General features: G+C 44.8%; 1 protein-coding gene across 1 annotated transcript in view; it reads right to left on the bottom strand.

Moving 5' to 3' along the window:
* TRAF3IP2 (TRAF3 interacting protein 2) overlaps positions 1-11,439 on the bottom strand; it is a 49,692-nt gene extending 38,253 nt beyond the window's left edge. The window contains exon 1 of the mRNA XM_075338336.1: positions 11,344-11,439. The gene's annotated coding sequence lies outside the window, so the exon portion shown is untranslated. The remainder of the gene's footprint in view (positions 1-11,343) is intronic.
* Between the last annotated feature and the right edge of the window lie 3,665 nt (positions 11,440-15,104).

Here is a 15,104-nt window from a genome sequence, read left to right as displayed (position 1 = left end):
TGTCTAGCACTGGGTGCCTTGACTGTGTGCAAGGTATCATGAAATCTGAAGATTACAAAAGAATTTGGGGGTCGCAATATACTGCCCTGTATCAGAAAGCTAGGTCTATGTCCTAGGTTATAGGTCTTCCAGCAGGACAATGAGCCCAAACATACTTTAAGAAGCATCCAGAAATGGATGGAAACAAAGCGCTGGAGAGTTCTGAAGTGGTCAGGAATGAGTCCGGATCTAAATTTCAATGAACACTTGTGGAGAGATCTTAAAATTGCTGTTGGGAGAAGGCACCCTTCAAATATGAGAGACCAGGAGCACTTTGCAACAGAAGAGTGGTCCAAAATTCCAGGTGAGAGGTGTAAGAAGCTTGTTGATGGTTATAGGAAGTGATTAATTGCATTAATTTATTCCAAAGGGTGTGCAACCAAATATTAAGCTGACAGTGACAACAATTTTGTCCAGCCCATTTTGGGGGCTTTGTGTGAAATTCTGTTAAATTTTTCTGTTTTTCTGTTGTTCCAATACACACAAAGGAAATAAACATGTGTATAACAGTGTAACTGCAATAATCTTCTGGGGGAAATACTTCATTTTCTAGAACAATTTCTACAGTGCCAACACTTTCAGCCATGACTGTATGCATTGATTACTAATAATATGTGCACGTCCAGTTGAAACCAGAGGTTTACATGCATTATCTTAAAAGACACATATGCTTTTTTTCTCACTATCTGACATGAAATCAGAATAAAGCTTTCCCATGTTAGGTCAATTAGGAACCAAAATTACTTATATTTGTCAAATGCCAGAATAATGAGACAGGAGAATGTTTTAAGGCATTTTTATTACTTTCTACAAAGTGAAAATTTTCCATACATTTCATTAGTATTTGGTACCATTGCCCTTAAACTGTATGACTTGGGTAATATGTTTTAAATATCCTTCCACAAGCTTCTCACAATAATTGGTAGGAATTTGGGTCCATTCCTCTTGACGGAACTGGTGTAACTGAGCCATATGTAGGTCACCTTGCTCACACCTGCCTTTTCAGCTTTGCCCATACATTTTCAATAGTATTAAGAACAGGGCTTTGTAATGGCCATTCCAAAACATTTACTTTGTTATCCTTAAGCCACTTTGTAACCAGTTTGGCAGTATGCTTCGGGTCATTTTCCATTTGGAAGACCCATTTCTGTTCAAGCTTTAACCCCTTAACGACCGCGGGCAGTAAAATTACGTCCTAGCGGTCATAACGTTAATGCCCGCGGTCTGCCGGCGGCAGCATGCTACGATCGGCGCACATCTCAGCTGATTTTCACAGCTGAGATGTGTGCCTGCTAGGCACGAGCAGAATCGTTATCTGCTCGTGCCGTTTAACCCCTTAAATGGCGCTGTCAATATGTGACAGCGCCATTATAAGCGCGATTGCGGTAAACCTTTACTTACCGCCCGATACCGGAAGTCACGTGACGCGATCATGTGACTTCCGGTAGTTCTCATGGTAGCAGAGGGTCATGTGATGACTCCTGTACTACACATGAATTGCTTTCACTTTCGCTGTGCCCGCGGCACAGTGAAAAAGAAAGTGAGCGTATCTGTTGTTTGCAGCTATGTAGCTGTGATCAGCAGATAGTGCAGAGCGATCGGACTGCTGATCGCAATAGCCCCCTAGAGGGACTAGTAAAATAAAAAAAAAAGTTAAAAAAAAGTTTTAAAAAATAAAAAAAAACAAAAAAACCTAAAAGTTCAAATCACCCCCCATTCGCCCCATTGAAAATTAAAGGGTAAAAAAAATAAAAAATATACACACATTTAGTATCGCCGTGTTCAGAAACGCCCGATCTATCAAATATAAAATCAATTAATCTGATCAGTATACGGCGTAGCGGCAAAAAAATTCCAAACGCCAAAATGACGTTTTTTTGTCGCCACAACTTTTGAGCAAAATGCAATAAGAGGCGATCAAAACGTAGCATCTGCGCAAAAATGGTACCGTTACAAAACGTCAGCTCGAGACGCAAAAAATAAGCCATCACTGAGCCATAGATCCCGAAAAATGAGAACGCTACGGGTCACGGAATATGGCGTAAAACGTGTGCCACTTTTTTCGGACAAACTTCCGATTTTTTTTTAACCCCTTATATAAAAGTAAACCTCGCACTGACCTGAGGCATCACACCCACACATCAGTTTTACCATATAGTGAACACAGTGAATAAAATATCTCAAAAACAATAGTGCTATCGCACTTTTTTTGCAATTTTTCTGCATTTGGAATTTTTTTGCCGTTTTCCAGTACACTATATGGTAAAACTGATGATTTCATTTAAAAGTACAGCTCGTTCCGCAAAAAATGAGCCCTCACATGACCATATTGACTGAAAAATAAAAAAAGTTACGTCTCTCAGAAAAAGAATGGGGGAAAAAAAAAACGGAAAGCGAAAAATCAGCCGGTCGTGAAGGGGTTAAGTTCCTGGCTGATGTCTTGAGATATTGCTTCAGTAATGCCACATAATCTTCTCTCCTCATGATGCCATCTATTTTGTGAAGAGCACCAGTCCCTCCTGCAGCAAAACAACGTCACAACATGATGATGCCACCCCTCATGTTTCACAATTAGGATGGTGTTCTTAGGCTTCAAAGCTTCTCCCTTTTTTCACCAAACGTAACGATGGTCATTATGACCAAACACTTCAATTTTAGTTTTGTTAGACCACAGGACGTCTTCAAAAATTAAGGTCTTTGTTCCTGTGTAGATTTGCAAACATTAATCTGGCTTTTTTCTGCTTCTTTTGGAGAAATGGCTTCTTTTTGGCCTTGTGGCTTTTCAGCCCATGTTGACACAGTAGTCATTTCACTGTGGATAGTGACACAATCTTACCAGCTTCCACCAGCATCGTTACAAGGCCTTTTGCTTTTTTTCTTGGGTTGATATGCACATGTCTGACCAAAGCACGTTCATCTCTGGTACACCTAACCCCTCTCCTTCCTGAGCGGTATGATGGCTGGACATTCCCATCTTGTTTGTACTTGTCTCTAATTGTTTGTACAGATGAATGAGGCACCTTCAGGTATCTGGAAATTGCACCCAAGAATGAACCAGACTTGTGCAAGTCCATAATTCTCTTCCTGAGATCTTGGCTGATTTCTTTAGACTTTCCCATAATGCCACACAAAGAAGCAGTGTGTTTCAGGTGTGCAGTAAAATACATCCACAGGTGTGTCTCTAATTAACTCAGAAGCTTCCAAAGACATGACATCATCATATGGGCTGTCCCATATTGTTTAAAGGCATTGTGTATGTAAACTTTTGACTTTTCAGAAAGTAATAAAAATGCCTTAAAACATTCTCTCTCGCTCTCTCTCTCGCTCTCTTTCTCTCTCTCTCTTATTATTCTGGCATTTGGCAAATATAAATAATTTTGGTTCCTAATTTACCTAAAAGAGGAAAGGTTTATTCTGATTTCATGTCAGATAGTGAGAAAAACCTGCATGTGTCTCTTTAGCTAGTGTATGTAAAGCATACATACGAATAACACAATGGCACACTGATGACACCGCTCCTGGTTTTACACATTCAGTTGAAACCAGGACCGGTGCGTTTGTGTCATCCCTGTGTCATTCATGTGCCATCCTTGTTTTTCTGGTATGGCTAAAGAAAAAGATATTACAAAGCTTCTCCTATACTTTCAGTATTAAACAAGAACAGCACACAAATGCCATCCAAGTCCAGTATGTGTTTTTCATGGGCCCAAAGACTTGTATTTTTCTTTGTCGTCCGTGCTGCTGGAATAAAAATGGACATGTCTCCTTGTGGTTCACATGAACTCACAGCCTGTGTGAAAGCATGGATATGTTAGCAGCCCCATAGATACTAGGTACATGTGGTATTCGTGAAGAAAACAGGTGCTACACATACCTGATACACGAACATGTGAAGGAGGCCTAAGAATGGGTTTACATCACGTGTTTGCCACACACATCAGTGATCCCATCAGGGCTACTGTCTTAACGGATCCGCTGATGAGGCCATTGACTTTAAAGTGCACACTTTTGTGCCCCCCTCAAAAAGAGAGACACTGCCTAAAAAATGGTCAGACAGAGCATAAAGTGACTCAGTTTGTGTAAATTTGAATATAATGTGTAAACACGTGTTTCTGCGTATTTCATATGCGTGTCCTAAATATGTAACATTGTGTGCCAAATATGTATGCACATTTGTACATATGTTTGTGTGCAGAATTTGTGTGTGTGTATATATGCAGTATTTGTGTGTGTATATATATATATATATATATATATATATATATATATATACACATACACACACATGAGTATTTTATATTTCCATACGGAAATGTGTACGCAAATTTTACATTAAGATATCATTTGGATTTGTATATACATGTTTATATTCTGGAGATACTATCCTGCACATGGGCCCTTTGCTGTTATTGTCAGGCCTGAAGTGAATATAAACAATTACAAATGTTTTATCAACTCAAGTGGACAACTGTGTGACTATGGAGCAGCCTGGGCATATACTGGTCTCTGCTTTGTGTCTAGCTAAGGCTCTGTGCGCACTGGGAAATGAAATTTCCTTGCGTAAATTCCGCATGCTCTTAAAGATTACAGCACCCGCGGTAAAAAACCGCGGGAAACCGCACCCGAAAACCGCATGCGGTTTGCCGCGGTTTGCTGCGGTTTTACCGCGGTATTGTTCGCGGTATTGCCGCGGTTTTGCCGCGTGCGGGTTGGGATGTGCTTTATTGCATTCAATGCAATAAAGCACATTGAAGAAAGAAAAAAAAAAAAAATACATTTAATTCTGATAGTAGATAGACAGAAGAATAGATAGAGGGATAGATAGATAGACAGACAGAGGGATAGATAGAGGACAGATCGCTGCATTTCCCACGGTCGGCAGTGAGTTCACATTACCGGCCGTGGGAAATGACCGGTAATTACCTCTGCTGTCTGCTGCTTTCATTCAGCGCTGTGTCTGTGACAGTCGCGGCTGGATGGAAGCAGCGCAGAACGTCGGAGCGGTGGATTACGCCGGAGCTTTGTTTGGGGGGGGTTAATAAAATGGTGAACGAGGCTTGTTGGTTTTATTTAAAATAAAGGATTTTTCGGTGTCTGTGTTTTTTTCACTTTACTTACGGGTTGATCATGTCAGCTGTCACATAGACGCTGCCATGATCAAGCCTGGGGTTAATGGCGGTGGTCCCCCATCACCATTAACCCCTTGTATTACCTTGCCACCACTGCTACACGGTGGCAAGAAGAGCCGAGGACACGCCGGTAGTGCCGCATATTGCATGCGACAGTGCCGGGGCAGCTGCGGCTGATATTCTCGGCTGCCGGAGGGGGAGTGAGGCGGGGGACATTACCCCTGCCCCTCTCCCTCCCCAGCCTGAGAATACCGGGCCGCCGCTGTGTGCTTACCTCGGCTGGAAGGTAAATATGCAGCGGAGCCCACGTTCTTTTTTTTCTATATTTCCGTTTTCTTTCTATGTGTGTTCTATGTGTCTGTGTCTATGTGTTCTGTGTCTGTGATGTGTTCTATGTCTGTGATGTGTTTGTGTTTACTCTGCACGGCTTCCTCTTCCTGTAATGACATCACTTCCCTGCAAAACCGCAGACAAGCGATGCACATTACCGGAGGTAAACCGCGAAATACCGCAGGGAATAACGCAGGAAAACGCAGTGAACCGCACAGAATTTGCTGCCTGCGTTATTCCCTGCGGGATTTCATGATTAACATTGAGTCAATGGAGTGAAATCCCGCAGCGATGTGCGGAAAAGAAGTGACATGCACTTGTTTTTGCTGCGGGATTCCCGCAGCAAAACATGCAGCTGTCAAATTCCGCCCAGTGCGCACAGGATTTTTTTTCTCCATAGGATTTGCTGGTGATTCACTGCAGAGATGTTATGAACATTTTCTGCAGCGAAACATGCAGCAAATCCGCGGAAAATCCGCGGCAAAATCCGGTAAGTGCGCACATAGCCTAAGGCTGCTTTCACACTTGCATTGTTTTACAACTGTCACAATCAGTTGTGTGACTGATGCAACGGATGCGTTGCAGATAGTGGCACAACTGATGTGACTAATGCTGCAAAAAAACGGTCCGTTGTTATTTTTTTTTTTTTTTACTGTTTTACTGGCAGCTGATCGGCCGGCGGCCGCCTTTTCTGAACGATCAGCTGATTGCCGGTGGTCGCTTTTTGTGAACGATCGGCTGCCGGGCGATCAGCTGATCATTCAGAAAAGGTGGCCGCCGGCCGATCAGCTGATCGCTCACAAAAGCCGCTCACCGGGCGATCAGCTGATTGCTCACAAAAGCCGTCCGCCGGGCGATCAGCTGATTGCTCACAAAAGTCGGCCGCCGGCCGATCAGCTGATCGTTCCTGCTGCTGGAACTGAATTTACAGTCTATCATGTTTTGTTACTGTGCGCATGCTCACAGTAAAAAAAACGATCTGCCGCACACAAAAAAGTTACAGTGTGCATTCCTACCGCCTGACGGTCAATCAGTAAACGACTGATCCGTCACACGGCGGATGCAACGCAGGGCCATCAGTCACAATCCGTCACTAATAGAAGTCTATGGGGAAAAAACGGATTCCTGCAAAATATTTTGCAAGATACCATAATTCCTCAAGGCAACGGATTTTGACTGATGCAAAACAGCGTAAGTGTGAAAGCAGCCTAAACCACCATTTGGTAATGTCATAGGTTATCCCCATCCCATCCCCAATTGAAGTCTATCCTTTCCTGTATGTTATTTCTTCTGGTATGTGATACTGCTCCAACCACTGCCATCCCCAATTGAAGTCTATCCTTTCCTGTATGTTATTTCTTCTGGTATGTGATACTGCTCCAACCACTGCCATCCCCATCTGAATTTCATATTCTTCTAACTCTTTGTTCTTTGTTCACACCTGCCTATTTCTTCTGCATCTTAAGTAGTTCGTTTTCTAGCTGTGAAGTAGTCCAAATGTTTCTCTTAGTTTGTACTTACTAATTCACCCCTGGTGTGTTTCTCAGAGCTCTCTTCCTCTATCCCCCTCCCTTCTGCTCACACCTGAGTCATTTTCTAGGCCTCTAGAGTTGTATAAATTTGTTGGCACAGGTCTGTTATGACCAAGGTCTGTGTGATTTCATAAGTGGGATTTTCTAAGTGGGCAATCAGAAATATTCCAGAAGTGACCAGAAGGTGAACGTTACCTCTATAACTGTGTGTCTGTCGCTTGAATATTTTCCTCTACACTTTTTCACATTCCCACATGTAAACCTTAAACTCACCATGTTCACCTATGCCCTCACAGTCTTTGCTCCACTCCTCCTCACTCTCCTTCGCTATCCCCAAACCCCTGCACTCTCCAAACAAATATTCATCTCCCCTTCCCTTTTACCTCCCCACCTGTCCTCATCTGCTGATCTGCTCCTAAATCTCAGTCTCTCTTAATAACACGCAGACCATGCCGTCCACTCTCCTTCTCCCACCTGCTCTCCCTTTCTCTACTTCTCCTCACTGCCGGTGACATATCTCCCAATCCTGGACCTCTCCAGATGGGACACTCCTCTCTACGACCCCCCTATCGCTCAACACTTACTAGTAACTACCGCAACCTCTCTAATATAAAACCCATTCCCCTCTCACCCACTCCGCCGCCCACTCTCTCTTGCGCGCTGTGGAATGCCCGTTTGGTCTGTAACAAACTGCACATCACACACAATCTCTTTACCTCTAGCAACCTATCCTTTCTGGGCATCACTGAAACATGGCTGACAACATCCAACACTGCCTCCCCTGCTGCACTATGCTACGGTGGCCTTCACTTCACCCACACTCCTCACCCTGGCAATAGACAAGGTGGAGTAGTGGGCCTCCTTCTTTCTAACAACTGCAGCTTTAATCCAATCCCACCTCTACCCTCCCTTGTCCTGCCTTCCTTTGAAGTGCACTCTGTCCACATCTATTCTCCTTCCAACCTCCAAGTGGCCATCATATACAGGCCCCCAGGCCCTACTACTTCCTTTATCGACCAGTTCTCTTCCTGGCTTCTACACTTTCTCTCTGCTGACATTCCCACTATCATCATGGGTGACTTCAACATCCCCACTGACACCCGCCAGTCAGCAGCCTCCAAACTACTCTCCCTTGCTTCATCTTTTGGTCTATCTCAGTGGTCCACCTGTGCCACCCACAAAGATGGACACACATTAGACCTTATCTTCACCCGTCTCTGCTCTCTATCTAACCTCACTACCTCCCCTCTCCCCTTATCTGACCACCATCTATTGACCTTCTCTGCCCTGTCCTCCTCACCTGCCCCCCCTGTCCAGCACGTATCACACCCTCGCCGAAACCTCGCACACGTCAACATACACACCCTTTCTGATTCTATCCTACCACTGTCCTTCATATCTTCAGTCCACGACACAAACAATGCCACCACTTTCTACAACGCCACTCTCACATCAGCTATTGATTCAGTTGCTCCTCTTGTGCATGGCAGAGTGAGACAAATCAATAGACAACCCTGGCACAACAGCCTCACTAAAAAACTGCGGCAAGTGTCTAGGGCTGCAGAGCGGCGCTGGAAGAAAACGCACTCCCCGGAAGACTTTACCACATTCAAAAATGCAATTCACACATTTCGCTTGGCCCTTACCTCGGCTAAACAGGAATACTTCAGAAACCTCATATCCTCTTTAACACACAACCCCAAACAGTTATTCAATACTTTCAACTCCCTCCTTCGCCCACCACTGCCCCCTCCAACCTCCCTCATTTCCGCAGAAGAATTTGCCACATATTTCAAAGAAAAGATCGACCAAACCAGACAAGTCTTTTCTGCTCAACCACCACAACCCCTTCATATAACAGACCACTGCTCCTCCCCCATAAACTTCCTCTCCACTATCACCGAAGAAGAGCTTGCACATCTTCTCTCAAAAGCGCACCTCACCACCTGCGCACTTGATCCCATCCCAACCCACCTCCTCCCAAACCTCACCACTATCCTAATTCCAGCCTTAACCCATCTCTTCAACCTATCTTTAACCTCTGGTACCTTCCCTTCTGCCTTTAAATTTGCAACAGTCACACCCATCCTAAAGAAACCTTCCCTCGACCCAACCTCTGCTGCCAGCTATCGCCCCATATCGCTACTCCCATTCGCCTCAAAACTCCTGGAACAGCACGTCCATGCTGAAATTTCCTCCAACCTCTCCTCTAACTCTCACTTTGACAACCTACAGTCCGGCTTCCGTCCACATCATTCCACTGAAACTGCCCTGACTAAAATCACAAATGACTTACTTACTGCCAAAGCTAACAACCACTTCTCTATACTCCTACTTCTAGACCTATCCTCAGCCTTTGACACTGTCGACCACTCCCTCCTACTACAGATCCTCTCTTCCCTTGGTGTCAGAGACCTCGCCCTCTCTTGGATCTCTTCATACCTTTTCAACCACACTTTTAGTGTCTCCCACTCCCACACAACCTCTTCATCCCGTCCTCTTTCTATTGGTGTCCCTCAAGGCTCTGTCCTGGGACCATTACTTTTTTCTATCTACACATTTGGCCTGGGACAACTCATAAAGTCCCACGGCTTCCAGTACCACCTATATGCCGATGACACTCAGACCTACCTCTCTGGCCCAGATGTCACATCTCTGCTGTCCAGAATCCCAGAGTGCCTATCTGCTATATCTTCCTTCTTCTCCTCTCGCTTCCTAAAGCTCAATGTGGCCAAAACTGAACTGATCATTTTTCCTCCATCTCACCTACACTCTCTACCTGATCTATCTATTACAATAAATAACATCACGCTCTCCCCAGCACCCAAAGTTCGGTACCTCGGAGTGACCTTTGACTCTGCCTTGTCCTTCATACCAAACATTTAATCCCTCACCACCTCCTGTCGTCTTCAACTCAAAAATATTTCCAGAATCCGTCCCTTCCTCAATTCTCAATCTACAAAAATGCTAGTGCACGCTCTCATAATCTCCCGCCTCGACTACTGCAACATCCTCCTATGTGGTCTCCCTGCTAACACGCTCGCCCCTCTTCAGTCCATCCTTAATTCTGTTGCCCGACTGATCCACGTCTCGCCTCACTACCACGGTGCTTCTCCTCTCTGCATGTCCCTTCACTGGCTCCCAGTCTTCCATCGTATCCAATTCAAACTACTAATACTGACTTACAAAGCCATCCACAAATTGTCTCCTCCATATATCTCTGAACTAATCTCTCGCTACACTCCAACACGTCACCTCCGGTTCTCCCAAGATCTCCTTCTCTCCTCCTCTCTCATTCGCTCCTCATGCAACCGCCTCCAAGACTTCTCCCGAACATCCCCAGTCTTCTGGAACTCGCTGCCTCAACACGTCAGGCTATCTACTACACTTGCAAACTTCAAACGGAACCTAAAGACTCATCTGTTCAGAAATGCCTATAACCTTGAATGACCTCACTGCTTCACCACCGTGCGGAGCTGCCGCCCGACCACCGTGCGGAGCTGCCGCCCGACCACCGTGCGGAGCTGCCGCCCGACCACCGTGCGGAGCTGCCGCCTCACCACCGTTTGGAGCTGCCGCCCGACCTAAACCCCACCTACTGTCTCCTCCCCAAAATCCTTTAGAATGTAAGCCTGCAAGGGCAGGGCCCTCTTCCCTCTGTACTAGTCTGTCTACTGTAACCTGTATATGTGTTCTGTATGTAACCCCCTTCTCATGTACAGCACCATGGAATCAATGGTGCTCTATAAATAAATAATAATAATAATAATAATAGGTCACATTAGCAGTGTCATTTGCCACTGGCATGAGGCCTGTTCACCGATTGTCCTGTATGCCAGCTCATACCCTACCTAAACATGACACCTGTACTTAAGGATCTAGTTCCAGTACTTGCATTTTATTTGTATTTTTGACTTTTGCTTTACAGTATTACATATATATTTACGCAGCACATTTTCCATAGTATTGCTATATAGACTTGTTTATTCTGTATGATTGTCATTATTATTGCTATGATCTTTTAGCTCTAAGGATTGGATTTTATTTTTTTATCATAGTTTTTTTTGGTGGGTTTAACACCTCATGTAGCAAATGTAATGTTTCCATACAGTCAGGCCCTTGCTGTTGCTGGGTATCCCCTGCTAGTTAGACTGTAAATACAATAGGGTTATGCTGCTTTCACTTTGCTCCCTCCAGTAAACAGGCTCTACCTATTAGATATTGTATAAATATATTATAGTAATACATGAGACAGCATTGATCCACATAACCCATGTCCTTACCTTTGGGTAAAGAATCTCCTGATCTCTTACCTGTAAATCCTTCCAATCTGTAGGGGCTGCGTATATCAGGACTCCGATAGCTAACAACCAGGAAGAGGAACTAGTTTATGTAAATGTAAGACTTCTCCTCCCCATGAGGTAAGAGACCAGAGTGACTGGATTCCTGGAAGACAAGTACAAAGCCTGCTCTCATTTTTTTTTTATATATATATATCTCTAACTATTCTTTGTCCTTCTTCACACTCTCTTTTTTTTAGCTTTTTGAAATGCTTGTACGAAAAAACGCTGCATCCTGTGTTTTTAAGGTTATGTGCCCACGTAGCGTATTTTCATGCAGTTACGCTGCGTTCTGCACCGCAGCGTAACTGCATGCGTCCTGCGTCCCCAGCACAATCTATGAAGATTGTGCCTAATCCATACCCACGTTGCGTATTAGAACGCAGCGCTTTGGCTGCTGCCGAAGCGCTGCGTTCTAAAAAGCAACATGTCACTTCTTTCATGCGCTTTGGATGCAGGTCCCGCTCTGTCTATGGGAGAGGCTGCATCCAGAGCGCATGAAATCGGCTTTTCATTACGGACTGTTTCTGCAGCGATTTGCAGCGCACGTGTGCTGTTCAAATCGCTGCAGAAAGTTCTGCAGGGACAGAACGCAACGTGGGGACATAGCCTAATGGTGTTTTTCTATTTTGAAACATATTTTTTTCTGGTGTTTTAAAGGGAACCTGTCATCAGAAATTTTGCTTTAAACCTAAAAGTTTAGCAGAGAGCCCGCCCCCATTGACGATTTACAAAATTTACATAGCAAAAGGTACAAGTTTATAAAGTATTTAATTTGGTTTAAAAGGGGCCACAAAAAGTACAGGAACCTTGCTAGAATGCAGCCCAGGAGCTGCAGAGAGGGAAACTTTTAGGTTTCAAGTTATATTTCTGATGACAGGTTCCCTTTAAAGGTCTATGGAGAATTCTATTAGAAGAGAAACACTGGCAAAAACATGCTGTATTTAATGAAGAAAAAACAAAAACTGTTGACCTAAAGATGCAACAAAAATAGCACTATAATAAAAGTAGCATCTTTCTGAATGAGTAAAGAATTACGCACTCTCAGGCCTCTTTCACACGTCTGTGAAAATCACGCACGTTTTTCACGGACGTGTCAAAGGTGCATATTGCCCTCCATGAGCCTTGTTTATGGCACACGTGTGTTCTCCGTGTGCTATCCGTGATAACACATGGAGAACAGGAACTTTCTGCTCACCTGTCCCTGGCGCTGCTCTCCGTGGTGCTGATCTACAGTCTCCGGCCTTGCCAACTCCCCGCTGCTGCTGCTTCCGGGCCGCAATGGAGTGAATATGCAATGAGCATAATAATGAGCGGGGGTTGGAAGCAAGTGACAGCAGCGGCAGAGACAGCAGCGCAGGAGTAGGTGAATATAGAAATTCTTTTTATTTCACAGACACGTTTATTTTCTCTGGTTCGTGTCACACAGATCACGTGATGTCGGAGAAAAACAGACATGTCTACGTGTGGAGCACATGGGCACATGTATGCTCCACATGGACACATGGTCCATGGCAAAACACGCACGTGAGCTCAAACCTAGGGCCCTGAGCTGATGGGGGGCCCACTCACGGTGGCAGGAGTGGCGCACCGCTACTCAGGGAGGCCCAGTGCCCGCGCTGTCACCGCGGCATGCTCCCTCTCTCACCAGTCTCCCTCTGTGTCACAGTCTGTTGGCGCTCTGACAGCTCAGCAACGGAGCGCGGTGACGTCATCACTGTGCGCCTGCAGTGAGGTCAGAGTGACAGCAGTGGACGTGCCGAGGAGACCGGAGCAGCGGGGGAACGAGGAAAACTAAGTATGCATTAATTACTGTATACTACATGAGGGTGCTAACTGCTATCTGGCACTGCACTGTGCTATATACAGGCTGTATACTACATGAGGGTGCCTAATGCTATCTGGCTGTGCACTGTGCTATATGCAGGCTGTATACTACATGAGGTTGCCTAATGCTATCTGGCTCTACACTGTGCTATATGCAGGCTGTATACTACATGAGGGTGCCTAATGCTATCTGGCTCTGAACTGTGCTATATACAGGCTGTATACTACATGAGGGTGCCTAATGCTATCTGGCTGTGCACTGTGCTATATGCAGGCTGTATACTACATGAGGTTGCCTAATGCTATCTGGCTCTGCACTGTGCTATATGCAGGCTGTATACTACATGAGGGTGCCTAATGCTATCTGGCTCTGCACTGTGCTATATAGGGGCTGTGTACTACATGAGGGTGCCTAATGCTATCTGGTTCTGCACTGTGCTATATAGGAGCTGTATACTACATGAGGGTGCCTAATGCTATCTGGCTCTGCACTGTGCTATATACAGGCTATATACAACATGAAGGTGCCTAATGCTATCTGGCTCTGCACTGTGCTATATAGGGGCTATGTACTACATGAGGGTGCCTAATGCTATCTGGTTCTGCACTGTGCTATATACAGGCTGTATACTACATGAAGGTTCCTAATGCTATATGGGTCTGCATTGTGCTATATGGGGGTTGCATAGTGCCAAATGGGGACTGCATAGTGCCATATGGGGGCTGCATAGTGCCATATGGGGGCTGCATAGTGCCATATGGGGGCTGCATAGTGCCATATGGTGGCTGCAAGTGCCATATGGAGGCTGCATAGTGCCATATGGGGGCTACATAATACTATATGGAGGACTATGGGGACTTCATACCACTATATGGAGGCTGCATACTACTATACCCCCAGATTTGTATGTCCCCTACACCTTGGTGCTGTATACCCCCTAGAGCTGTATGTCCCCCCCCCACCTCAGAGCTGTATACCCCCAGAGCTGCATGTCACCCCCCACCTCAAAGCTGTTTGTCACCCCACCTCAGAGCCACTGCCATCCTCTAGAGCTGTATGTCCCCCATTGCTGTATATCCCTTGCCTCAGTAATATGTATGCCTCCAGTAATGTGTATGTTCCCAGCCTCTCTTGTGATGTATATACAGCAGTGTTAGTGTGTTCTATGTGCGGCCATGTCTGTTAGTGACTGCCACCAATTTAAGAGCTGGATGGAGATAAGCATCTATGTATGTCAGTGTATATGACTGTGTCTAGATTTATGTCTATTTATATGTGTTTTTGTGAATTCCTCTTTAAATATGTATGTGTACGTATGCCTGTATGTGAATGTATCTGTGCATGTCTATGTGTGGATGGGGCCCACTGAGACTCTTTCATCAAGGGCCCACAAAAACCTGGAGCCGGCCCTGCACAGACCCATTGATTTTAATGGGTCTATGTGTTCCCGTGTCTCTGGCACGTGAGGAAACGGACCAAACACGTACCGTAGACACGGACGTGTGAAGGAGGCCTAATAGAGTGCTACTTTCTTCTTTTCGGCATACTGAATGGAGTTAAAACCTACGTGAGCACCCAACTACGGTACTTGGTAGTATAGCCATTTTTTGCCTACTAATCTTTCTGCACCATTCTTTGAAGGAAAAAGATACTGTGAAAAACAGATGAAAAATGTATTAAAATGCTGAATCCAATCTTACAGTATATAATATTGAAATCAAAGTATACAATGTTTTGCATTGCAGTAGAGAACATACAGTATTTTCACCGGTTACTTAGCTGATGGGCTTCATGCTACATATTCATGCATCTACATACAAACTATACATTATATGAGTACTTATTCTGACTATTGGTTGAAATGCAGAAAAAACAACAACAAAAATGCAGTAAGCAAAATATTCAT

This window comes from Anomaloglossus baeobatrachus, chromosome 3, assembly GCF_048569485.1.
Source record: "Anomaloglossus baeobatrachus isolate aAnoBae1 chromosome 3, aAnoBae1.hap1, whole genome shotgun sequence".
Taxonomy (NCBI): domain Eukaryota; kingdom Metazoa; phylum Chordata; class Amphibia; order Anura; family Aromobatidae; genus Anomaloglossus; species Anomaloglossus baeobatrachus.
This window is presented reverse-complemented; position numbering and strand designations above follow the sequence as displayed.